General features: G+C 44.0%; 1 protein-coding gene and 1 long non-coding RNA gene across 5 annotated transcripts in view; one reads left to right on the top strand and one right to left on the bottom strand.

The window, feature by feature from the left end:
* The window catches only part of RAB11FIP4 (RAB11 family interacting protein 4), a 216,292-nt gene that overhangs the window by 59,209 nt on the left and 131,541 nt on the right, over positions 1-25,542 (bottom strand). The window lies entirely within an intron of this gene.
* On the top strand, positions 1,751-11,046 carry LOC307210156. Its single transcript, XR_013835883.1, has 3 exons — positions 1,751-2,683; positions 5,463-5,561; positions 10,465-11,046. It is a non-coding gene; the product is annotated as an uncharacterized lncRNA (long non-coding RNA).

Genomic DNA, 25,542 nt, shown 5'->3' with positions numbered 1-25,542 from the left:
ATTCTGAAGGAAATCAGCCCTGAGTGCTCACTGGAAGGACAGATCCTGAAGCTGAGGCTCCAATACTTTGGCCACCTCATGAGAAGAGAAGACTCCCTGGAAAAGACCCTGATGTTGGGAAAGATGGAGGGCACAAGGAGAAGGGGACGACAGAGGACGAGATGGTTGGATAGTGTCTTTGAAGCTACCAGCATGAGTCTCACCAAACTGCAGGAGGCAGTGGAAGACAGGAGTGTCTGGCATGCTCTGGTCCAGGGGGTCACAAAGAGTCAGACACGACTAAACGACTAAACAACAACAAGGGTGGCCATTTGTCAAGGATGGTTTAGTTGAGATTCCTGCATTGGAAGTTGGACCAGATGATCCTTGAGATCACTTCCAACTCTACAGTTCTGCATTTTAGTATTTCTATGAATCTGTTCCTTTTTTCACGTTGATTTGACACAACAGTAGACTGTCATATGCAACAGATTTCAAAGCACACCTAAAACAGATTTTGTCTCAAAGGCCAGATAAGAAAGCAATCATTGCTCAGCAAATGTCATTTATAAAAACGAGTGTGTGATAAATAAAAAGAACCCGTTAGGCACATTTTTCATAATTACCCTGTAGATTTCAGCGTGAAATGTCTCCAGTTACTCTTGATCATCCAGCATTATTTTGAGACCTGGCAGTTTATGCATTTAATGGAATTCCAACTTGTGCTGGGTTAGCAAATATACTGGCAATCAATGTTTAATAATAGCTTTAATGAAAGCATGTTTTATTAGCTATGGATGCCCAGGTGCCATATACTAATGTTTAATACACGAACCAAGTGTGCCATTAGTAGCCCATTCATTGCAAGGCAATAATTAAATAATAATAATTGGCATCTTATTGATAGAAATTTACCAAAGTTACTACAAACGGTGTCTCTTCAACAGATCAAGCCCTGTCTGTAGAGTGTTATATGGATTTAAATAAGCTATGAGTACTGAGGGATGTATTCCCCCTTGGCTTTCGGTAAAGCTTTGTGTTTTACTACCTCATATTAATTAAGTAACCGTATGAAAATCTGATTTTTCACATTGACGCAAATGCAGAAGGACCCCACTTTCACTCAAATGAAGACATTACGCAAAAAATTAATGCATTGGCAATTCCCAATGCAATGCGGATGGCGCTGTGGGTTAAACCACAGAGCCTAGGACTTGCCAATCAGAAGGTCGGCGGTTCGAATCCCCATGACGAGGTGAGCTCCCATTGCTCGGTCCCAGCTCCTGCCAACCTAGCAGTTCGAAAGCACATCAAAGTGCAAGTAGATAAATAGATACCGCACCGGCGGGAAGGTAAATGGCGTTTCCGTGCGCTGCTCTGGTTTGCCAGAAGTGGCTTAGTCATGCTGGCCACATGACCTGGAAGCTGTATGCCGGCTCCCTCGGCCAGTAAAGTGAGATGAGAGCCACAACCCCAGAGTCGGCCATGACTGGACCTAATGGTCAGGGGTCCCTTTACCTTTATGCATAAAATGATTGCTTTAAGTTCGAATTTTTCCAGGTAGTTTTGGATGTATAAAAATGACTGTTGTACTAGTTTCCTTTGCACAATATGGCAGACAGTCCTTGAGCCATGCCTGGGTTTGGGAAGGAGGTGTGAGGGCTCCAGGGGGATCATAGAGCCCTCTTACCTCCTTCCGAAACCTGGGCAAGTGCTAACTAGGCTTTGGGAATGAGACAGAGAGGACTCTGGGATCCTCACCCTCCTTCCCATAACCAGGCAAGTGCTTACTAGCCACCCTCTCTGCTCAGTGTCCATTTTGGGGGAACCGGTCACTCTGCCCTAAAACCATCTCTGTCGGACTCCTCTGATCCAGTGTACAGTGGTACCTCGGTTTAAGAACAGCCCTGTTTATGAACTATTTGGTTTAGGAACTCCGCAAAACCGAAAGTAGTGTTCCGGTTTGCAAACTTTACCTCGGTCTAAGAACAGAAGCCAAACGGTGGAAGGGCACCAGCGGTGGGAGGCCTCATTAGGGAAAGTGCACCTCAGTTTAAGAATGGTTTTGGTTTAAGAATGGACTTCTGGAACGGATTAAGTTTGGAAAACGAGGTACCACTGTAGATGTCTTTGTGGAACAACTTGTCATGAAATTCTACTCAATATTGACCAGAACAGATTCCAATGTATAGTTAGCAGAGTAAAAACTTAAGCACGTTGCAGGATTCCCAAAAAATAGACCAGAGGCAACTGTATTTCACCCAGCAGAGCTTTAGTGTTACTGAAGGCAAATAAGCATAATGGTCACAAATCCAATACATTCAGGACTGGCACTGTCCATAAGAAATCCAGTTGCAGCAGACTTAACTTAAATTTACAATAATGTATAATAAGGCTAAACCTTAACACTATATATAGAACACCACACCAGAAGGAAAAGAGATAGAAAGGGAAAGGGAAACCCAGGCTTCTTCTGGCCTTACTTTAATAGTCAGCATAACCTTGACAGAAGAGATAACAGAACCAGTTTAAGCCAGCTGTACTCAGCTTCTCTGAAGGAATAACCCAAACATCATGAACTTCTACCTGTTTCTTTCACACAGAGAAGCTTCCAGAACCCTCTTGAATTCATTAGAATAGGAAAGATCTCGACACATCAGATCAATCCTTTCTGCACTAAGAAATGCAAACTGACGCAGCTAAGGTAAAAGATCTACCACATAATATTTTATTTCATCTTTATACTTGGAACCACATTTTAAATTTTAAATTTCTGGATTCATTCATTCATTCATTCGGATTACACTAAAATAACCACCCCAGAAAATATATGCTATCTATTGTACCAGTATCACTGAATTGTGTCTCCCCCATAAATAAGTCATTGTGGGTTTAAAAAAAAACCACCATTGGTATGTGTGGATCTGATTCATCAAACTTCTGTAGTGGCTTCTTGGTTGAATTAAGATTTTCAAAGCTCCCATTCCCCTGAAATCCACACAGAAGCAATAAATTATTCTTCCAAAGCAAACCAGGCCTTTAGTTCCAGGCTACATAAGTTATTAGCGAGGAACAAGAGCTGCAATGTGAGGAACAGATACTAATTAACAACAGAGATAATGTAGAAGCTGAAGCCACAGTGATCTGATGAAATAACATGGAAACTTGTTTATGCCTCAAGGCTCTTTAACCAACTTCTTTGTGATGGGATTTCTCGGCTTACTTAGCACTGATATGTATGAAGCAATGATATATAATATAATAATATGAGATAATATGAAAGATTTTCATAGGTGTTTTTTTCCATAGGAGGGAGTTGAATTCATTAAGAGGAACTTTCCTTTGAATTCTGCTACAGAAGTGTGTTCGTTGGGATGCAAAGTTTAGTTTACTTTGTGAGCAATCTACAGGATTGATTTTATGATTACTATTGAAGGCAACGTGGAAGTTCACACCCACTTAGAATTATAAACTAATAATAATAATAATAATAATAATAATAATAATAATAATAATAATAAATTTATACCCCGCCCTCCCCGGCCAGAGCTGGGCTCAGGGCGGCTAACACCAGTAAAATTACAGTAAAAACATAATGGGGGGGGGAACCAATTTAAAATACAGGTTAAAATGCAATTTAAAATGCAGCCTCATTTTAAAAGTAGCCCATAGATCAAAACCATAAGGGGAGGGAAATATAAGGGTCAGACTGAGTCCAAACCAAAGGCCAGGAGGAACAGCTCTGTCTTGCAGGCCCTGCGGAAAGATGTCAAGTCCCGCAGGGCCCTGGTCTCTTGTGAGAGAGCATTCCACCAAGTCGGGGCCAGTACTGAAAAGGCCCTGGCCCTAGCTGAGACCAATCTAACCATCTTGCGACCTGGGTTAGTAGTGTTGGAAGGGACCCTAAGGATCATCCAGTCCACTCGCCTGCAGTGCAGGAATTGCAGCTAAAGCATCCCTGACAGGTGGCCATCAAACCTTTGCTCAAAAATCTCAAATGAAGGAGAGTTCACCAGCTTCCATTCCATCTCCTTACTCGTAGTTTGAATCCGGTGGTTCAGGTAAACCGTTGGTTTGGTACCAGCATTTAAAATTAGGAGTAAGATGTAGAAAGGGCCAAGGATGTGAAAAGCTCATAGAGATGATAGTATTCTTTAGCAAAGACCAAATGGCAATTCGGAGCAATGGCAATTGCTAATTAATAATAATAATAATAATAATAATAATAATAATATATTTATACCCTGTCCATCTGGCTGGCTTTCCCCAGCTACTCTGGGTGGCTCCCAACAGAATATTAAAAACACAATAAAACACCAAACATTAAAAACTTCCCTAAACAGGGCTGCCTTCAGACATCTTCTAAAAGTAAGGTAGTTGTTTATTTCCTTGACATCTGGTAGGAGGGCGTTCCACAGGGCGGGGTCTGGTTCCCTGTAACCTCACTTCTTGCAGGGAGGAAACCACCAGAAGGCCCTTGGAGCTGGACCTCAGTATCCGGGCTGAACGATGGGGGTGGAGACACTCCTTCAGGTATACAGGTTTAAAGGTCAGCACCAACACTTTGAATTGTGCTTGGAAATGTACTAGAAGCCAATGTAGGTCTTTCAGAACCAGTGTAATATGGTCTTGGTGGCCACTCCCAGTCACCAGTCTGGCTGCCACATTCTGGATTAGTTGTAGTTTCCAGGTCACCTTCAAAGGTAGCCCCACGTAGAGCGCATTGCAGTAGTCCAAGCGGGAGATAACTAGAGCATGCACCACTCTGGCGAGGCAGTCCATAGGCAGGTAGGGTCTCAGCCTGTGTTCCAGATGGAGCTGGTAGACAGCTGCCCTGGACACAGAATTGACCTGCGCCTCTATGGACAACTATGAGTCCAAAATGACTCCTAGGCTGTGCACCTGGTCCTTCAGAGGCACAGTTACCCCATTCAGGACCAGGGAGTCCTCCACACCTGCCCGCCTCCTGTCCCCCCCCCAAAAACAGTACTTCTGTCTTGTCAGGATTCAACCTCAATCTGTTAGCTGCCATCCATCCTCCAACCGCCTCCAGACACTCACACAGGACATTCACCGCCTTCACTTGGAGTTAAAGAGTGGGATTTTCCTGAGAAAGAAGCCAGGCAAGGGGAAAACCACCCGTGCTTTCTAGCATCATAGCGGCAAACAAGTGTGCACTGTGTAAGCCACGGATCTCTCATTTCAAGTCTCCTGTGCAATTGATGGAAATCATGGAAATGAATGGGGACGCCATGGCCCTCAAGACAGTCACTGAGCCCAGGACATCTGGCCCATCCTTCTGTCAGGTTGTGGTGCCTGACAGAGTCACGCAGGGTTCATGCGGGCCACAGGGAAGAGAATAGGACATGGCTATTGTTGAATGCTATGGCCCTATTGTTTGCAGGAGGAAGGGGGTCATTAGGGAGACAAGCTGCTATAATGCAGCTTTCAAGGGGCACAATGGTGTGTTTGTTTTTTAACAGGAGATGTCATTGGAGTGAAACAAGGACCACCTCCTTGAAGCAACTCCAAGGCCGACAGCACAAACCCTTTTATGAGACAGATCCGTGCAACTTGACGCAGTAAGGGCAGACTTTTGAAAATCTGTTTTGAATGCACAGAGATTATTTCTATGGAGCCAGTTCAGTCACCTCCCTAGCCCAGTGTTAAATCAGTGTGGTTAAAGCATTGGGTGAATTCATCTCCACACCTCCTTGTTTAAGAATGTGATTTGAAAAGCAATGTGTGCGGAGGTACCTATTTTTTGCTCTCTAAGACTCACTTTTTAACTCCTAAAAAGTAAGGGGAAATGTGTGTGCATCTTATGGAGTGAATGCAGGCTGCACAGCTATCCCAGAAGCCAGAGCAGCAAGACGGATTGCTGCTTTCACTGCGCAGCGATCCCTCTTGCTGTTCTGGCTTCTGAGATTCAGAATATTTTTTTTCTTGTTTTCCTCCTCCAAAAACTAGGTGCGTCTTGTGGTCTGGTGCGTCTTATAGAGCGAAAAATACGGTAATGATTTTGCTGCATTTCAAGCCACTAGGTAAAGGGACCCCTGACCATTAGGTCCAGTCGTGACCAACACTGCGGTTGCGGCACTCATCTCGTTTTATTGGCCAAGGGAGCCGGCGTACAGCTTCCGGGTCATGTGGCCAGCATGACTAAGCCGCTACTGGCGAACCAGAGCAACGCACGGAAACGCCGTTTACCTTCCCGCCAGAGTGTTACCTATTTATCTACTTGCACTTTGACGTGCTTTCGAACTGCTAGGTTGGCAAAAGCAGGGACCGAGCAACGGGAGCTCACCCCGTCGCGGGGATTCGAACCACTGACCTTCTGATCGGCAAGTCCTAAGTTCTGTGGTTTAACCCACAGCACCACCCGCGTTCCTTCAACCCACTAGCCCAAGTCAAAAACAAACCTCAAACACTTCAAGGTCAACTCTATTTTTCTTACTTCATCTCCCACAACTTCTGCTTTGTGGGGAATTTCACCTGAGGAAGAGTTCTGCAGTACTCAGAGGCTTGCATGCCATTTTGAAACGTTTCAGATGGTCCTAATAAGATGATTACTGGCTGTGAATTTTGGAGTATTATTCATAATGCTTTGTAAAAATATGACACCCCGATTCTGTGCTGAAATGTTATAGAGTTGGAAGGGACCATGAGGGTCATTTAGTCCAGCCACCTTCAATGCAGGAATATTTTGCCCAAACATGGGGCTGGAACCCCCAATCTTGAGGCTGAGAGTCTCATGCTCTACTGACTGAGCTAATTGAGTAATTGCTTGATTATGTGGCTGCTTTGGCTGTTGCAGCAGAGGGAGACATTTGTTGTGCAATAGCTCTTCCTGCTCATTTGCAAAGAAGAGCAGAGGAGGCCTGGTCATTTCTGCTCTTCTTTGCAAAGAAGACCTACCGTATTTTTCATTCTATAAGACGCACCAGACCACAAGACGCACCTAGTTTTTGGAGGAGGAAAACAAGAAAAAAAATATTCTGAATCTCAGAAGCCAGAACAGCAAGAGGGATCGCTGCGCAGTGAAAGCAGCGATCCCTCTTGCTGTTCTGGCTTCTGGGATAGCTGTGCAGCCTGCATTCACTCCATAAGATGCACACACATTTCCCCTTACGTTTTAGGAGGGAAAAAGTGAGTCTTATAGAGCAAAAATTACGGTACATCTACGCTGCTGTTTTCCACTTCATAGTACTAAAGCAGTTAAATGGGTATAATACACCCACCCACCCAATACACACACACACACCAATTTATCAATATTAAAAATATTATAATAAATGTACTTTTTTTAATTAAAAATGCATAATTAAGTTTATAAAGCAGTTGGTTTTCAGCCTATAGCGCAACTCTGCAGAACTGCCAGGCAGATGGGCATTTGGAATGCTCCCACCAAGACTACAGCAAGATTCATTGAATTTTCCTGCTCCATCCCTTCCCTCCACTGTTACACCAGCAAACCCAAGAGCAGGGGTAGGCAACCTAAGGCCCAGGGGCCGGATGCAGCCCAATCGCCTTCTCAATCCGGCCCATGGATGGTCTGGGAATCAGCACTTTTTTACATGAGTAGAATGTGTCCTTTTATTTAAAATGCATCTCTGGGTTATTTGTAGGGCATAGGAATGCGTTCATATTTTTTTTCAAAATATAGTCCGGCCCACCACATGGTCTGAGGAACGGTGGACTGGCCCACAGCTGAAAAAGGTTGCTGACCCCTGCCCAAGAGGCTCAGTGGTTTAGACCAGTGTTTCCCAACCTTGCGCCTCCAGCTGTTTTTGAACTACAACTCCCATCATCCCTGACTAGCAAGACCAGTGGCAAGGGATGATGGGAATTGTAGTCCAAAAACAGCTGGAGGCACAAGGTTGGGAAACACTGGTTTAGACTACAGCGCCACCCACATGGCCCTTGGACCAGACCTTATATCTTACTGTGATAGCATCAGTCAAGCCAGGGCCCGGTATACTTATTAACCCAAATGGAACAGTCAACTTTGCAGTCAGTTTTGCGGCAATATTGAAGGGCAACTGTCCACTACATAAAGATAAAAAAAACCTTCACCAGTTTTAAAGATAAAAACCCACACCAATACTATGGGCTTCATTTAAGTGTTCTGCCTCAGACAGGTGTTTTTGTTTTTTGTTTTGCAAACAACAGGTCTTGCCAATGTTAGCAATTGAAATATACAGTGGTACCTCGGGTTAAGAACTTACGGTAATTCGTTCTGGAGGTCTGTTCTTAACCTGAAACTGTTCTTAACCTGAAGCACCACTTTAGCTAATGGGGCCTCCTGCTGCTGCCGCGCCGCCAGAGCACGATTTCTGTTCTCATCCTGAAGCAAAGTTCTTAACCCGAGGTACTATTTCTGGATTAGTGGAGTCTGTAACTTGAAGCATATGTAACCTGAAGTGTCTGTAACCCGAGGTACCACTGTACCACATATTTATTAACTCATTTCTTGCACTGAGTATTTTTTCACACAAGATCATGTATGCACTGAAACATTAGGATGGACAAACTTTTAAAACCTAAAAACAAGTATATTAAATATACTGGCTCTCTCACCTCCCCAATCTTTCAAAGTTTGTTTGATGGCCCTCAGGTCACTTCCAACTTTATAATTCTATGATTTATTTTTGTGTGTGAAGTCCTGCAATTCAAAAAGCTTTCACTTGGCTTTTATTGGTTTTGTTTTTATTAGTGCTCTAAATGCTTCCATGGATCAAAGCAGAAACATCGTCTTAGGCTAGACAAACATCACCCTGGGGAATCCTTGGGGCTCATCTCTTGAAAGCATGGGATCTCTCGTTTGTCAGTTTTAATAAAAAGCTACTAAAAAAATAAGTGTGCACCATGTGCTCTCAATAAAGGCGAGACCAGATCAATCAATGGCAAACACAATCTGCTCAGTTTGCCACCAGCAGCAAATATCTATATAACACACGACCTCACTCGAGGGCTCCCTTCTCCATTTCGCTTTTCACGACACAATGAAGCCACTATGCTCAAAGCGCATCTTATACATCTGGCCACTTCACAGTCACATGTTTCCCTCCATCCAGAACAAGGCTGGAAAATACCATATTTACTTGGAAATCAGTGGCGCTTACTTTCGAAGAAATGTGCAGCGCATCGGACTGCACAAGCAAATCCACACAACTAAGTTTACTACAGGGCTGCAAACTGGTGGTTTCTGCCTAGATGTCATGCTTCAAAAAGCAGCACCAGCATTTTGCTGCCAGATGTCTCCCCCCAACAAATTAGGACTGACACTTTACAACCCTTCCTGCTGCATCAGAGAATGATTCCCTTCGCTCTCTATGCTACTCCAAGCTATGGTATTACTGGAAACAGGTTGCCAGAATCTCCTTCTGCTCCTCTCTGCTTCCGTTTCTTAAAGAGGTTGAGAAGTGATGAGGTTGAGAAAGAGATTCAGTTACCGTATATATGAACGAATTCTTATGCCCCACAAATAACCCAGAGATGCATTTTAAATAAAAGGACACATTCTACTCATGTAAAAACATGCTGATTCCCGGACCATCCGCGGGCTGGATTTAGAAGGCGATTGGCTGGATCCGGCCCCATGGCCTTAGTTTGCCTGCCCCTGGGTTAGAATAGGGTGCTGATAACAACAAGGTGCAGGTTCCTAATGGGACAGCTACATATTTCTGTATGGGGGGCTGGACTAGGCGATTCCCAGGGTCTTTTCCAATGCTACAGTTCTATAATTCTATGAAGACAGCTCTGACTGCAGTAAAAAGGGGGTTTCTTTCCCCACCCCTTCTTAAACTAATCATTTCAACATTTCTTTCCTGTACAGTGGTACCTTGGCTTACAGACGCTTCAGGTTGCAGACTCCGCTAACCCAGTAATAGTACCTCAGGTTAAGAACTTTGCTTCAGGATGAGAACAGAAATTGCGCGGCGGTGGCGCAGTGACAGCAGGAGGCCTATTAAGCTAAGTGGGTGGCGCTGTGGGTTAAACCACAGAGCCTAGGACTTACCGATCAGAAGGTCGGCGGTTTGAATCCCCGCGACGGGGTGAGCTACCGTTGCTCGGTCCCTGCTCCTGCCAACCTAGCAGTTCGAAAGCACGTCAAAGTGCAAGTAGATAAATAGGTACCGCTCTGGCAGGAAAGTAAACAGCGTTTCTGTGCACTGCTCTGGTTCGCCAGAAGTGGCTTAGTCATGCTGGCCACATGACCCGGAAGCTGTACGCCGGCTCCCTCGGCCAATAAAGCAAGATGAGCGCCGCAACCCCAGAGTCGTCCACGACTGGACCTAATGGTCAGGGGCACCTTTACCTTTACCTCAGGTTAAGAACAGTTTCAGGTTAAGAACGGACCTCCAGAATGAATTAAGTTCTTAACCTGAGGTACCACTGTAAAAGAAAAGCTGACTTCACCACCTGAATGAAATAACACTTACCTACTCAGATCCATTTACGGCAGCATTATTACTGTTGTAGGTACCCAGTAAGTGAAAACAGGTCAATATCCACCACTACAACTGATGGACAGTCCAGAAGGTCTCATCTGCACCCAATGTACACGTCATTTGAAATTTCAACAGCTGGTGTCCACTATTTCAAGAAGCCACAAGAAAATGAATTCAACATTTTCCTCCCAATAACATTTCCCACTATGATATGCAAGACTGAACCAAAGGATATATTTTTCAATCACTTATAACAAAGAGTTTGGGCCATTTTGTGCAAACATCACTGGTGCCGTTTTAAATGACGAAATTGCTTCTCGACAAAAGGCACTGCCACATCTATACTTAATGAAGCAATGTATAATTTATCACATTATGTGAACTCTGTAATAAAATTTCAAAATGTAAAAACCAGTCCTTCTTTATGATTCCTAGAGATAACTCTCATAATGTATACAAATAATGTTAAAAGTGTCCAGATCAAAAGGGGTAATATCAATTTGCATGCAGTCCTTTAAAGTAATGGAAGAAATTGACTTGCTGAGAATTCAGAGAGAGAGAGAGAGAGAGAGAGAGAGAGAGAGAAGGGGGGGGGGGGGAGAGATTATTCAGCCCAGACCAGATACCACTGTGTTGGAGATTACTGTTTTGGTGATATAAACATGGAGTCACTACTGTAATTATGCCTCACATCAGTGGTCTGGAAAAACATGGCAGTTCTTACACGCTTGATGGTTTTTGATCAAATCTACATTGATATCACAGATGGAAAGGATCTGCTTCACCATTTGTTATGACTGTAGCGGAAGAGATCTGAACAGCGTCACTTGACACAATACTTCCTGCCTCCCATTTCAGGTGTTGCCAATTACACTGTCCATCTCCCAGTGAACACTCCATGGAGAAATGCAATTTAAACTGGTGGGACACAAATTGCCAGGAGCGAGTCTCCTCCAGCACCATAATTCAAAAGCACCAGTTCTTCAGCGATCAGCCTTCTTTATGGTCCGGCTCTCACTTCCATACATCACTACTGGGAAAACCATAGCTTTAACTATACGGACCTTTGTCGGCAAGGTGATGTCTCTGCTTTTTAAGATGCTGTCTAGGTTTGTCATTGCTTTTCTCCCAAGAAGCAGACATCTTTTAATTTCACGATCTGCAGTGATCATGGAACCCAATCTCTCACTGCCTCCATTTCTTCCCCTTCCATTTGCCAGGAGGTGATGGGACCAGTGCCCATGATCTTAGTTTTTTCGATGTTGAGCTTCAGACCATATTTTGTGCTCTCCTCTTTCACCTTCATTAAAAGATTCTTTAATTCCTCCTCACTTTCTGTCATCAAGATTGTGTTATCTGCATATCTGAAGTTGTTGATATTTCTTCTGGTGGTATACAAATTAAAAGTGATGGTGATGATATCTCCGCCACCACCTGGTCGATTTATGGAAGCATGGTTCTTGCCAGGTTCTGACCTGCTCACATTCCTGGCCCTCATCTTTTAGGACTGGGGGTTAAATGCACCCAGCACAGCTGCTCTAGAAATGTCCTGCTCTTCCTATATTTTAAGCTATTCACCATTCAAGATGACCATTCTCATCTGATACCTTTCAGTTTTTTTCCAAATGTCCTTGCTTTGTTTATACCTCCTCTAAAACATCAGTGGCGTTTGGGTATGCATGCACATTAACTGCTGCAAACCCAAATTGCTTTCAGAACGAGCTAATTGTCTGTGTTTAATTGGCAATGAGCATGATTTAAAGTCTTTGCATTTTATTAGTCTCTCTAGACTACTGATGCTTACATACCACCTTAGAGAGACTTTGTTCTTTTTACATGGATACGGCGATCTCCCAAGTGAAAGAAAACAACTTAGAATAACTTTCCAAGATTTGACAATGTTGCTGCTTATTTAAAAAATGAGGCACTACTATATACTAGATAAAAGGAATGTATAGGAGTGCTCTCTCCATTCTTGGTGCTTTTGGGATGCATTTTGGTTCTCTTAATGCCACTAATTAGCATTCATTTGTGACTTTATGTGCTCCAAGGAAGAAGCCTTGCTGGCATCCCTCTTAAATTACAGTGGATAGTTTTGCTAAAATCCAGCTCAGCTCATTAAAAAAAGAAAGGACAGAAAACCCAGCTGAGCAAAGGTGGAAGATGTTTTAGAAAGTTTCCCAAATTAGCTGGGATCTGGATTTCCAAACAACACAAAATGAAATAGAAACTGGTGCCATAAAACCACTTTGTATCAAAGTTATAAATAAATGCCAACACAACCTTAAAACGCTCATCTCAATAGAGCTAAAAGGTTTTGCCCTATGATCTTATTCAATGGTCTCTGGTAAATATATGTATCATATATAACACACACAGGGAGAGGTGAAGTGTTTTGAATTCACATATAATTTAAATGAATAAAGGAAAATATGAACGTAAACCAAAATAACACCTGCACATACAAAAAAAGTAGTAACGACAATGTTGTAAAACAGCAAAAAAACAACAACAACACTTGAACAATGTTTGCGTGTGCAAAACACCTCACCAATTAGGTCTTACTATATTTTTTTTAAAAATCTGTATTTATATTACGGAATTAAGGCTGCTATAAGAATTCTAAGGTGTCATAAATAAAATGAATGTTCATGAGTGCACAAGGAACCTTATGTACATAAACCATTTGTCTGAAATAGCATAGGAGAGCAATCCAGAAGCCATCTTGACTCTTAAAGACCCCAAATATTTCCTCTCCTGATGGTTGTTTTCACTTACAAATCCTACACATCTTGTCTTAAGGGCATATTTTGTGTATGAATAGGCCTGTGACCTGGATTCAAAAACTAAGGTATTTACTATCTCAAAAGAATGGATCAGACAGCCCAGTGACCATTTGACATAGGACTACTATCCGTCGTGGGTGGCGCTGTGGGTTAAACCACAGAGCCTCGGACTTGCCGACCAGAAGGTCGGCGGTTTGAATCCCGCGACGGGGTGAGCTCCCGTTGCTCAGTCCCTGCTCCTGCCAACCTACCAGTTCAAAAGCACGTCAAAGTGCTAGTATATAAATAGGTACTGCTCCAGCGGGAAGGTAAACGGCGTTTCCGTGCGCTGCTCTGGTTCGCCAGAAGCGGCTTAGTCATGCTGCCCACATGACCTGGAAGCTGTACGCTGGCTCCCTCAGCCAGTAAAGCGAGATGAGCGCCGCAACCCCAGAGTCGGTCACGACTGGACCTAATGGTCAGGGGTTCCTTTACCTTTCTTACCATCCGTCCAGAATTTCCCAGACATATACAGGATTCGTCCGTCGGAAATAGTGTCCAGGCGGAATTTCCGAAAATCGGTAAAAATGTCAGGGAAAACACATACGCCTGGCAACCATTTGGGCAGTGTTGGTTTTTATTTTTATTTTGCGAATTTCCTTTAAAAATGCTCATCAACTTCATTTTTATTTTATTTTTAGATTTTGGAAAAAGAACTCAGGAACTTTTGTGTCCGGATTCTCATTTTTCGAAAGATGGAAACTCTATTTCACCATTATCAGGTATCTTCTTAGGCAGGAGAGAAGCAACACTCTCAAATTTCTGTTGTAGACTGCCTCTTTCTGTGATGTGTACGTGATGTTTTTTGGGTGGTCTTCGGCTAAGGGGTTGGGCAATTTCATAAAAAGTTTTTGCATACCTTCATTTTGGGTCCTCAGCTCCTTGCAAGGGGGGCGGGATGGGACTCTGTTGCATCAGAAAAATAAATATCTGTTTTCCTTTCACTGGTTCCTGCCTCCATCCATTCTTCTCTGACTGAGAACGGACTTAGAGGAGAATCCGTTTCATGGGGAGCTGGGCTGTACAAGGCAGCCCCAATTTTTTCTAGAACACTGCTTTACTACTATATTTAAGTTTTAGTTAGTAAAAATGATCATCTTATGAATATTTTAATCACTGTTGTATTTGTCAGGTGTCCTGAGAAGCTTTTCTCATTTATGTACATGTTTATTAATTTTTAAAATACTAATTATCATTCATACAACAAAACTTCTCATCTTATACAATAATTTTTGGACTTCTGTCAACACCTCTGATGATTTTCCGTTCTTATCACTTATTATGCATTTCTTAATTTCATATTATCTTTAATTATCTTTAACTAAAAATTCTCCTCATTATCTTTTTTGCAACATTTCAAATAATTCACCTTACAAAACTTCTTTCAAACCTACTAGCGTAATCTGTTCATCACAGTTACTTTTCAAATAGTCCGTAAATTTACTCCAGTCTTCTGAGAATCTCTGGTCCTGCAGGTTTCGAATTCTTCCTGTTAGTTTATCTAATTCTGCATAGTCCATCATTTTCATCCTCCATTCTTCTTTCGTCGGTAATTCTTCTTGCTTCCAATGTTGTGCCAATAATATTCTTGCTGCCATCAGTCCTGAGAAGCTTTTCAATACCTTTCATCTCCAGTTAGGATGGGAGTGGGGGGACCTGTCCCCAAAAACTTGCAGAGCTGTTGCCGGAAAGTGTAAACAATCTTGGTCTGACCTAGTAGAAGACAGTTTTCCATGATCCCAGTACTCTTAGCTGCCTGCCAAACACAGGCCTCAGAATTTGCAGATATGTGCAGGGAGGAAATGAGAAGTAGCAAATGCTAAGAGGTATCAAGGTGACCGAGATAGTCTGGCAGATGGGCAAAAAAGCAAGCATATGCTACCTAAGGTTGGGTACACAAGCAAGCCTGGGGGACAGGGGACAGACCCAGCTGTTAAGTTATCTAAGCCAAATGACATGAAGGCCACAGTATAACCTGAAGTCATATTGGCAAAGTGTCTCGCATGCATCTGCCATAAACAGTGTTGTTATGAATAAGGAATGTGTACAGAGGAGGGCAACCAAGATGATCAAGGGTTTGGAAACCAAGCCTTATGAGGAACGGTCGAAGGAGCAGAACATGTTTAGCCTGGAAAAGAGGAGAGATGATTGCAACATACTGCTTTTTTGTTGTTGTTAGAGCGTTTATTAATTTTCCAATAAAAACATCCAACTGACATTCAAATCATAATCATAATCCAATAAAAATAAAAAACTAAAATAAAAAAATCCAATTGTCTTCCAAATTTAGTTCAGGCCGTGGGAAGCCGCAAATTAGAGCAACATACCTAAACAGCATCTTAAAAAGTAGAGGCATCACCTTGCCAACAAAGGTCTGTATATTAAAAGCTATGGTTTTCCCAGTAGTGATGTGTGGAAGTGAAAGCTGGACCATAAAGAAGGCTGGTCGCCGAAGAATTGATGCTTTTGAATTATGGTGCTGGAGGAGACTCTTGAGAGTCCCATGGACTGCAAGAAGATCAAACCTCTCCATTTTGAAGGAAATCAGCCCTGAGTGCTCACTGGAAGGACAGATCGTGAAGCTGAGGCTCCAATACTTTGGCCACCTCATGAGAAGAGAAGACTCCCTGGAAAAGTCCCTGATGTTGGGAAAGATGGAGGGCACAAGGAGAAGGGGACGCAGAGGACGAGATGGTTGGATAGTGTCTTCGAAGCTACCAGCATGAGTTTGACCAAACTGCAGGAGGCAGTGGAAGACAGAAGTGCCTGGTGTCCTCTGGTCCATGGGGTCACGAAGAGTCGGACACGACTAAACGACTAAACAACAACAACTGCTAATACTGGAGGAAAGGTGTGGCTTGATTTAATCACGGCTGTGGCCATCTTGCAAGATGCTGAAAAAGATGGAGGACTACCTATGGAATACCACTCTGCCAAGCAATGCCCATATACTTTCAGCTGCTAATTTCTGAAGATCAGAGCCCAGTACCAGGGATGGGGGAACAACACCTAGCAGGCCACTTTTCCCCCAACCCGAGCTTAGGCAGACAACAATTTCACATGAAATTAACCCAAGCAGGTCCAGTTATACACTGAAAGAAAGGTAGCCTTTTATGATATGTAACCACCCTCTGTTATTTACACTTTCCCCCCCTTTTTCTTTTTGCATGGGGGTATATGTGTTTCCTGGTAATCTTGGTCGCAGATCCACTGTTATGTAAAGTGAAATTAGCCTGGTGCAAATTGGATATGACTTGGCTATGCAGATTGGAAGAGGAGTGGGTGTCCTTTGTTTCCTCTACAAAAGGAATTGGCCATCATTCTAGTGCCTGCAGGCTTCTGAGCCCAGAAACTGCTTCTGGCCAGGCCTCCGTGGGGCATATTGTGTTGCACAAAACAGGGTGAAGCAGAGGTCAGGCTCGACTTCAAGCCCACACAGCAGAAGCAAGCAGACACACAACACACAAGCTGATCTGGCCATATGGATAGTTGGATAACATGAATTCCTTTACACATGGAACAATGTAAGACCAAGGAGTACATCAGGGCATTGGGGCTGAAACCTCTTTTTCCCTGAGTGGCAAGCTAGCACTTATACTAGCTGGCTGGCTTTTCTTGCTGTTATGTAATTTTTGTCTGCCTGTTGGTTTTCATTATTATTATTATTATTATTTTAAAAAAGGTGTGATAAGAATTTTAAGGTCTTAGATATATAATAAATGTACCAACCAAGCACGTACATAGATCAGCACGGAAGACCGACCTGAAACCATTTTTGATCCCCAAATTGAACAAATGTTTTCTCTGCAAGGTCAAAGGAAAATGGAAAAGCCTCCCCATTGTCTTTTCATTCACAAATCCTGTCTTAAGGGTATGTCTGTGTATGAATAGGGTGAGCCTGTGACCTGGCTCAGGAACTAAGTATTTATCATTACAAAAGACTGGCCAGGCTCCCCAGGGTATCCAATCAAGTGTGCATTAACATGTAACCTGTCAGACGAGATAAACAACACACTCAGATTTCTGCTGTAGACCACCTTTTCTGTGATATAGGTATGATGTATGGAGGGGTGGTCTTGAGCTCCAGGGCAGGGAATTTAAAATGTCTATATAAGGGCAGGCACACCTTTGTTCTGGGTTCCTCCTCCTTTCCTGCGTGTGAGGGGAGCACCCTGTTGCAACAGATCAATAAAGATCAGGCTTACGAGCTGCTTTGCTTCTCAGTATTCTCTGGTTGGCCTCTGTTATTTTCTCCTACCAATAGGGAACCTACGGAAGGACTCTATATGAGCTCTTGGATACCCCATAAGGGAAATAGGGCAGATTTTGTTTAGAACAAAGGTTAAAGGTTTTTTATACAGTTGGGGATAGCTTTGGAAGCATTAGGCTCCTAAACTATTCTTTGGGCACAAGACACACCATATGGGGACTTTCGGTGAGGAAAAATGGCAGGCGCCATGGCAGTGAGCAGCTCCTGAAGCCAGCCAGAGCCAACTGCGCTACCAGACTGGCTCCAGGCTGCTGAGGCTACTGCTGTCACGTTTCCCAGGGACAGATTTGCAAATCTGGGGACATTCTGGGGACGGAATTTGTCCGGGGACAGATTTGCAAATCCGGGGACTGTCCCTGGGAACTGGGGATGTCTAGCAACCCTAATCTAGAAGCAATAGAGATGACCACTTCCTGATCCTGATGATTAGGCAATGGGCTTCCTTTACTCGTAAGTAGTGATCTCCAGTGTAGAAGCAGGCAGACAAGGAGGGAGAGAGAAGCAAACAAGCACTGCCCTTTGGAGACATTTTTTTCCAAGCTGAAACAATCAGTGGCCTAATTACGTAGGTGGTGTTATCACTGGAGAAAGCAAAAAGGGGCAGGGAAAGAAATAGAGGAAACAGAGGGTGGGGAGAGAGGGAGAGGGAGAGGGAGAGAGAGAGACCTACATATTTATCAGACTAGTTCCAATTGGAGTTGGGACGCAGGTGGCGCTGTGGGTTAAAGCCTCAGCGCCTAGGGCTTGCCGATCGAAAGGTCGGCGGTTTGAATCCCTGCGGCGGGGTGCGCTCCCGCTGCTCGGTCCCAGCGCCTGCCAACCTAGCAGTTCGAAAGCACCTCCGGGTGCAAGTAGATAAATAGGGACCGCTTACCAGCGGGAAGGTAAACGGCGTTTCCGTGTGCGGCTCTGGCTCGCCAGAGCAGCGATGTCACGCTGGCCACGTGACCCGGAAGTGTCTCTGGACAGCGCTGGCCCCTGGCCTCTTGAGTGAGATGGGCGCACAACCCCAGAGTCTGTCAAGACTGGCCCGTACGGGCAGGGGTACCTTTACCTTTAAGGGCAGGGAGTTATTTAGCAGGCATGAGTGTGCTCACTGAGGCGTGGAGGCCAAGGAAAAAAAAGAGAGCTTCCCGGATCAAATAATCCCTCTTGGAACATATTTTGAAAAGCTAAAGCCAAGGGTGTCTGGTGGATAAAGTTGAAGCCAACATGGCCAACTGTCAGGGAAGAGCCAAAGGAGATAAGCACAGGGAAATTCAGGGAGAATGAAAGGAAGTACTTCACATAGTGCGAGAGTGAGCAAACCTTTTCAGCAGGGGGCCGGTCCATTGTCCCTCAGACCTTGTGGAGGGCCAGACTATATTTTGGAAAAAAAGAGAAGAACAACGAATTCCTATGCCCCACAAATAACCCAGAGATGCATTTTAAATAAAAGCACACATTCTACTCATGTACTCATGGCTTTCTATCTGCTATACTGCTGCATTCTGATATTGTACATTATTTGATGCTTTTGTGGTCTATCTATATCTATCTTGAGGGACGCAGGTGGCGCTGTGGGTTAAAGCCTCAGCGCCTAGGGCTTGCCGATCGAAAGGTCGGCGGTTCGAATCCCTGCGGCGGGGTGCGCTCCCGCTGCTCGGTCCCAGCGCCTGCCAACCTAGCAGTTCGAAAGCACCTCCGGGTGCAAGTAGATAAATAGGGACCGCTTACCAGCGGGAAGGTAAATGGCGATTCCGTGTGCGGCTCTGGCTCGCCAGAGCAGCGATGTCACGCTGGCCACGTGACCCGGAAGTGTCTCCGGACAGCGCTGGCCCCTGGCCTCTTAAGTGAGATGGGCGCACAACCCCAGAGTCTGTCAAGACTGGCCCGTACGGGCAGGGGTACCTTTACCTTTACTTTATATCTATCTATCATCTATCTATCTATCTATCTATCTATCTATCTATCTATCTATCATCTATCTATCATCTATCTATCTATCTATCTATCTATCTATCTATCTATCATCTATCTATTTATTGTTGTAAAAGGTAAAGGAGCCCTGGATAGTTAAGTCCAGTCAAAGGCGCCTATGGGGTTGAAGAACTCATCTTGCTTTCAGGCCGAGGGAATAGGTGTTTGTCCACAGACAGCTTTCCGGGTCATGTGACCAGCATGACTAAACCGCTTCTGGCTCAACGGAACACTGTGACAGAAACCAGAGCACATGGAAATGCCGTTTACCTTCCTGCCGCAGTGATACCTATTTATCTGCTTGCACTGGTGTGCTTTGGAACTGCTAGGTTGGCAGGAGCTGGAAAAGAGCAATGGGTGCTCACTCCATCATGCAGATTTGAACCGCCAACCTTCCGATCGGCAAGCCCAAGAGGCTCAGTGGTTTAGACAACAGTGCCACCTGCATTATTTTATATATACAGTGGTACCTTGGGTTACAGACGCTTCAGGTTACAGATTCTGCTAACCCAGAAATAGTACCTCAGGTTAAGAACTTTGCTTCAGGATGAGAACAGAAATCATGCGGCAGCAGTGCAGCGGCAGTGGGAGGCCCCATTAGCTAAAGTGGTGTTTCAGGTTAAGAACAGTTTCAGGTTAAAAATGGACCTCCGGAACGAATTAAGTTCTTAAGCCGAGGTACCACTGTACAGTGGCGTAGCGTGGGTTGTCAGCACCTGGGGCAAGGCAAGTAATTTGCGCCCCCTAACCCGTGGATTTGCGCCCCCTAACCCTAACCCCCAGATGTTGCACCCGGTGCGGCCGGCCCCCCCCTGCACCCCCCACACTACGCCACTGCCACTGTATATAAATTGATGTAACCACAGTGGACCAGATCCTCTCTCCCCACCCCATGGACCAATGAAAATAGGAATGTCTTAAAGAATAGCGGGACATTTCAGGACCAAATAACAAACCAGGACCACTTCTGTAAAACTGGGACTGTCCCTGCAAAATAGGGACACTTGGAGGGGTCTGAAATTTATGTCTGTCTGTCTGCCTGACACGTGTGTGTGTGTGTGTGTGTGTGTGTGTGTGTGTGTGTACACACACACAAACACATGCCTGAAAATACAAATGTTCAGGAGAGGCAGCTCTCCACATGGAAATTGAATGATAAATTATTTCTGCATTGTTGGCCCAGTAATAGACAGTACCTAAGGTGGAAGCAAGATGTGGCATGCACAATCCACATCACTCACCTGGATAATGTTAATATATGTTAAAATATTCCTTTCTGAAGCAGAGGAATGTGACGGAATGGGCTGATGTAAGCCCAAGGGGAAAACAAATCTTCAGTTTCTTCACTTTTAGAAGCAGTTTAATAAGCAAGTGCCTATTTGGGTGGAAGCAGCACAAAATGTGCCCCTTTTTCAGTTTGGTTTTTTTTTTTAAGGAACCAAGAAATGTTTGAAAGCGCCATAACAGGCGGTGCAATTATCCCTCCTAATGGAGAAGTGTTGAATTGGGTGATTTTCAGAGACAAAGATGACATTTCAAATGCTAAGTCCCCTGTGGCTTTTTACCAGAAATCAAATGCCATTTCTAACTTGGATATTTTTAAATATTGGGGCCCTCCTTTTATTCATCTGCCATTAAATTAACTTTTTAAAAAGGATTCTCAAGAAATGTGCATATAGTGGTACACTTAGGTCAATTTTAGACTGGACTTAGAGGTCTTATTCACCCCCTTTTAGATTGCAATGGGTATTCCTTCACGTATAGCAAAATGCCATGAAGAGTGGGGAACTTCCTGCTCCTTCTACTAAATGTGGCCGTGGGCATCAGCTCCTAAGTCTCGTCCTGATGGTACCTCTGTGTGCATATATTTGTCTTGTTCAGAGGCTGAGCAGTTCCTTGTTCAGCCAGCCAACCCAGCATTGGAACATTCATGCGCCTTTTTTAAAAAAATATTTTAAAAAAAGAAACGGTGAGTGAGGAGATACTTGGCAAAGACCAGCTAGTCTACCTCATGAAGCACCAACACATTTATCAGTCCATCACATCTATACCTTGGCCTTGTTTCAAGGATCTCAGAGTTACGTTTGAGCCTCACAACCTCCCTGTGAGGCAGTTTCTGCTGAAAGATTGTGAGGTAGATCCAGATATTGGTTATATACAGTGCTATTTTTTACTAGGAAAAGAGGTGCCAAATCTCACCATGAACCCCTCCCTTGTTCTCTTAGAATGGCAATGGCGCCCACCTGAGGGGTGCCAGAATTGAGTTCTGGCTGACAAAAAGCCCTGGCTATATACTAAATCTGAAGGCAGGGTTTGTCTGTAATTTTATTTATTGTATAGTGGCTTGTTTGCTTTAGAAATAATAATTATTGTTGCGGTTTTTAAGATAATCCCTGCCCCCTGCTGAACAGATCATCAGTATCAACATCCTCTCTCCAACCAAGAGGATGTTACCAGAAAACTGGCCATTGCCCCAAGATGTCAAAACAATAACATAAATATTCTAATGGGTTATCCATCAATTATGAAAAATCAAAAGTCCTGGTGTTTGAGAAGAGATTCTCCCAAAGTAAATGGGTACTAGACCAGGGGTCAGCAAACGTTTTCAACAGGGGGCTGGTCCACTGTCCCTCAGACCTTGTGCGGGGCCGAACTATATTTTGAAGGAAACAAAATGAATGAATTCCTATGCCCCACAAATAACCCAGAGATGCATATTTAATAAAAGCACACATTCTACTCATGTAAAAACACCAGGCAGGCCCCACAAATAACCCAGAAATGCATTTTAAATAAAAGGGCACATTCTACTCATGTAAAAACACGCTGATTCCCGGACCATCCGCGGGCCGGATTGAGAAGGCGATTGGGCCAGATCCGGCCCCCGGACCTTAGTTTGCCTACCCATGATATAGTTCTTGCACAGGCACACATCTCCATACAAAAACCTTCCTTTAAGTAGGGTTGCCATACATCCGGAATTTCCCGGACCTACCCGGAATACTGCGGTCTAAAGCAGTGTCCAGGCAGAAATCGTCTACACATCTGGGAAAATCAAGAACTTTTCTATTCAGATTTTCACTTTTTGAAATATGGCACCCCTACCTTTAAGTGTTACTTGGGAATCATCAGCATGCCACAAGACATTCTGTTTCGCATCACAAATCTCCTCCAAACCATCTGCAAGAAGCTACGGTATTTTAGCCTAGTAAGGCTGACTCAGAAAAAGCTGTTCTTCTTTGTTGCTTTACCGTTATGTTGCATTTTTGTTCTGTCATTCCATTCCAGAACTCACTGTCTGTCAGAAAGCTATCTAGCTGCTGAACCACAGTCCCCAATTCCTTATGGTGATTGATGTAGAAAAAAATCTGCTCCTAAATTCTAGCTGAGTGAGCTTTTCCCAAAACCAGATGTTTGCAGGTGGAAAGTTCTGCTTCAGTTATTGGTGGCACCTGACAGATGGATAGTGTGGTTCAAGACAACACCAGATGAAGTTTACTGAAGGGTGCACACACTCAAGCAAATACTCTTTGAACATACATCCATAATCCTTTTGCACTCACAAGCAAGATAACCAGTAGTCAATGAATGGATTGTTTCCCCACTGTTTTCATGCATGTTGGTTGGGGGTCAGTCGAAGTAGTGGTTGTGAATACAGCAAGTTAGGTAATTCATCTGGAATAAAGGGATGTGATTCAGTGGATGTCAGGGAACTGCCATCGGAGCCAGGGGCGGAGGGAAGGCTCCAGAGGGATGCCGGAGAGGGTCCCAGTAGGGAGAGAGGCAGCCCAGCCGCTGGGGAAGGAAATCAGCGTAGCGCCAGTAGAGGAGGGGGGCAGATGGGGGAATCAGAGAGAAGGCTCCAGGACTCCTCGCAGGAGACCAGCGGGGAGAGCACAGGTCCTCCGCTGCCCACACCCTCCCTGCGCAGAAGACTTCCGCGCAGGAAGAGTAGGCGGAGACTAGGCGTCAAAGAACTTCTTTGCTGGAAGAAGTTCAAGAAATGCCCACTGACGGATTCTGCCAGTGATTGAGACAGCCACGGATGGCTGGCTGTCCGGACAGAAAGGCTTCACCCAGGGACTTCCGGAGGCGGCGCGAACGGCAATGGCGGTCCTTTTCCTTTAGTGAAAGGGAGCTCTGCGGAGATCGGGTCTTCCGCTACGGCGAAGCGGAGACCCGCGTCTGAAACCCACAGGCAGCAAGAGCCTGTGGTCCTGGGACTCGGCGGGCGCCAGGAGCGACCCTCAAAACGTTGAAGAGACCCCGTAAGGAGCCTCGGATCGTGGAGGGGGTTGCGGCGCTGTGAGTCGATCGCTACTCTGCAGAGTGAAGCCGCGCAGCTGCTGCCGGTGAGCGCTGACCTTTTTTCCTTGAAACGTTCGGAACTGAAAAGCAACAACCCGTGAGTAAGGAAGGACTTTTAAAAATTGGAGTCTAAATTAATGGAAATTTGGCTGAAAGCGGAGAGATGTTAAAAGGAAGTCCGTCTTCCGCTGCTATTTAAATTTCAAAGCAAAAAGAGCTGGAGGAGTGGAGCCACTGTAGAGGTTTTTTAAACCATCTGATTTGAGCACCCATTGAAGCTGCTTTGAGACAAAGTAAAGATTTAACTTAATTACTGGATTTAACCTTTACTTGGACTGTGATAATCTTCTGCTATGGGAACTATAGATTTTGACTGAGAAGCCCAGGTACTTGAGCTGCCTGAACAGTAAAACTGTCAGTTTGCAGACTTGGCTATTGTGGATTTGGACTTGCAACACTTAGAGCATTTTAAGACTTGCTACTTTGAAACACCAGTTGACACTTGTCAGAAACAATGTTTTGCTGTCAATTCTAACTCTGCTAAGCACTAGCTACTGAAGGTCTTTTTATCACATTGATACCAAAATCGGAAACTGAAAAGACTCTCCCTCCTAAACGTGGATTACAAAATATTTGCAGACATATTAGCAAGTAGATTTAAAAAAGTTTTGAATCAGGTAATTCACAAAGACCAGGCAGGCTTTCTCCCAGGAAGACATTTGTTTGCTAACACAAGGAACATAATTGACATTTTGGAACTTTTGCAAACAAATATCAACACAAAAGCAGTTTTAATTTTTATAGATGCGGAGAAAGCCTTTGATAATATTTCTTGGAAATTTATGAAGGGAAATTTGGAAGGGATGGGGGTGGGACGGAGTTTTGGGAATGGGATTGACGCAATTTATTCAGAACAAAAGGCTAAACTGATAGTTAACAATGTGATTACTGAAGAGTTCAAAATTGAAAAAGGAACACGACAAGGCTGCCCGATTTCCCCACTGTTATTTATCTCTGTTCTGGAGGTGCTCTTGAACATGATCAGAGGGGACCGGCTGGTGGAAGGTATTCAGGTCGGAGCGAAACAATATAAACTTAAAGCGTTTGCAGATGATCTAGTTTTGACCCTTCAGGAGCCAGAATCTAGCACGAAAAAAGTATTACAATTAATTCAAGAGTTTGGTCGGGTAGCGGGATTTAAGTTAAATAAGCAGAAAACTAAGGTATTGGGGAAAAACTTGACAGTTACAGAGTCAGAACGGTTTCAGAAAGAGACAGAGTTGAACGTGGTTAAAAAAGTAAAATACCTAGGGGTAAATATAACAGCAAAAAATCTGAGTCTATTCAAAGATAATTATGAGAAATGCTGGGCAGAAATTAAGAGAGACTTAGAAAGTTGGACAAGATTGAAACTTTCCTTGTTAGGCCGAATTGCTGCTGTAAAGATGAATGTATTGCCGAAAATGCTTTTTTTATTTCAAACATTACAGATTGTGGACAAAACAGAGTGTTTCCGGAAGTGGCAGAGAGATATTTCTAAATTTGTCTGGCAGGGCAAAAAGCCCAGAATTAAGTTTAAGATATTAACTGATGCGAAAGAAAGAGGAGGCTTCGCCCTGCCAGACTTAAGGCTGTACTATGAATCAGCAGCTTTTTGCTGGTTGAAAGATTGGCTGCTTCTCGAAGACACTGATGTACTAGATCTGGAAGGTTTTGACAATGCGTTTGGTTGGCATGCATATTTATG

Source organism: Podarcis cretensis (assembly GCF_951804945.1).
Source record: "Podarcis cretensis genome assembly, chromosome: 2".
Classification (NCBI taxonomy): domain Eukaryota; kingdom Metazoa; phylum Chordata; class Lepidosauria; order Squamata; family Lacertidae; genus Podarcis; species Podarcis cretensis.
The sequence above is the reverse complement of the archived record's forward strand: the minus strand, read 5'-3'. Positions and strand labels throughout refer to the sequence as shown.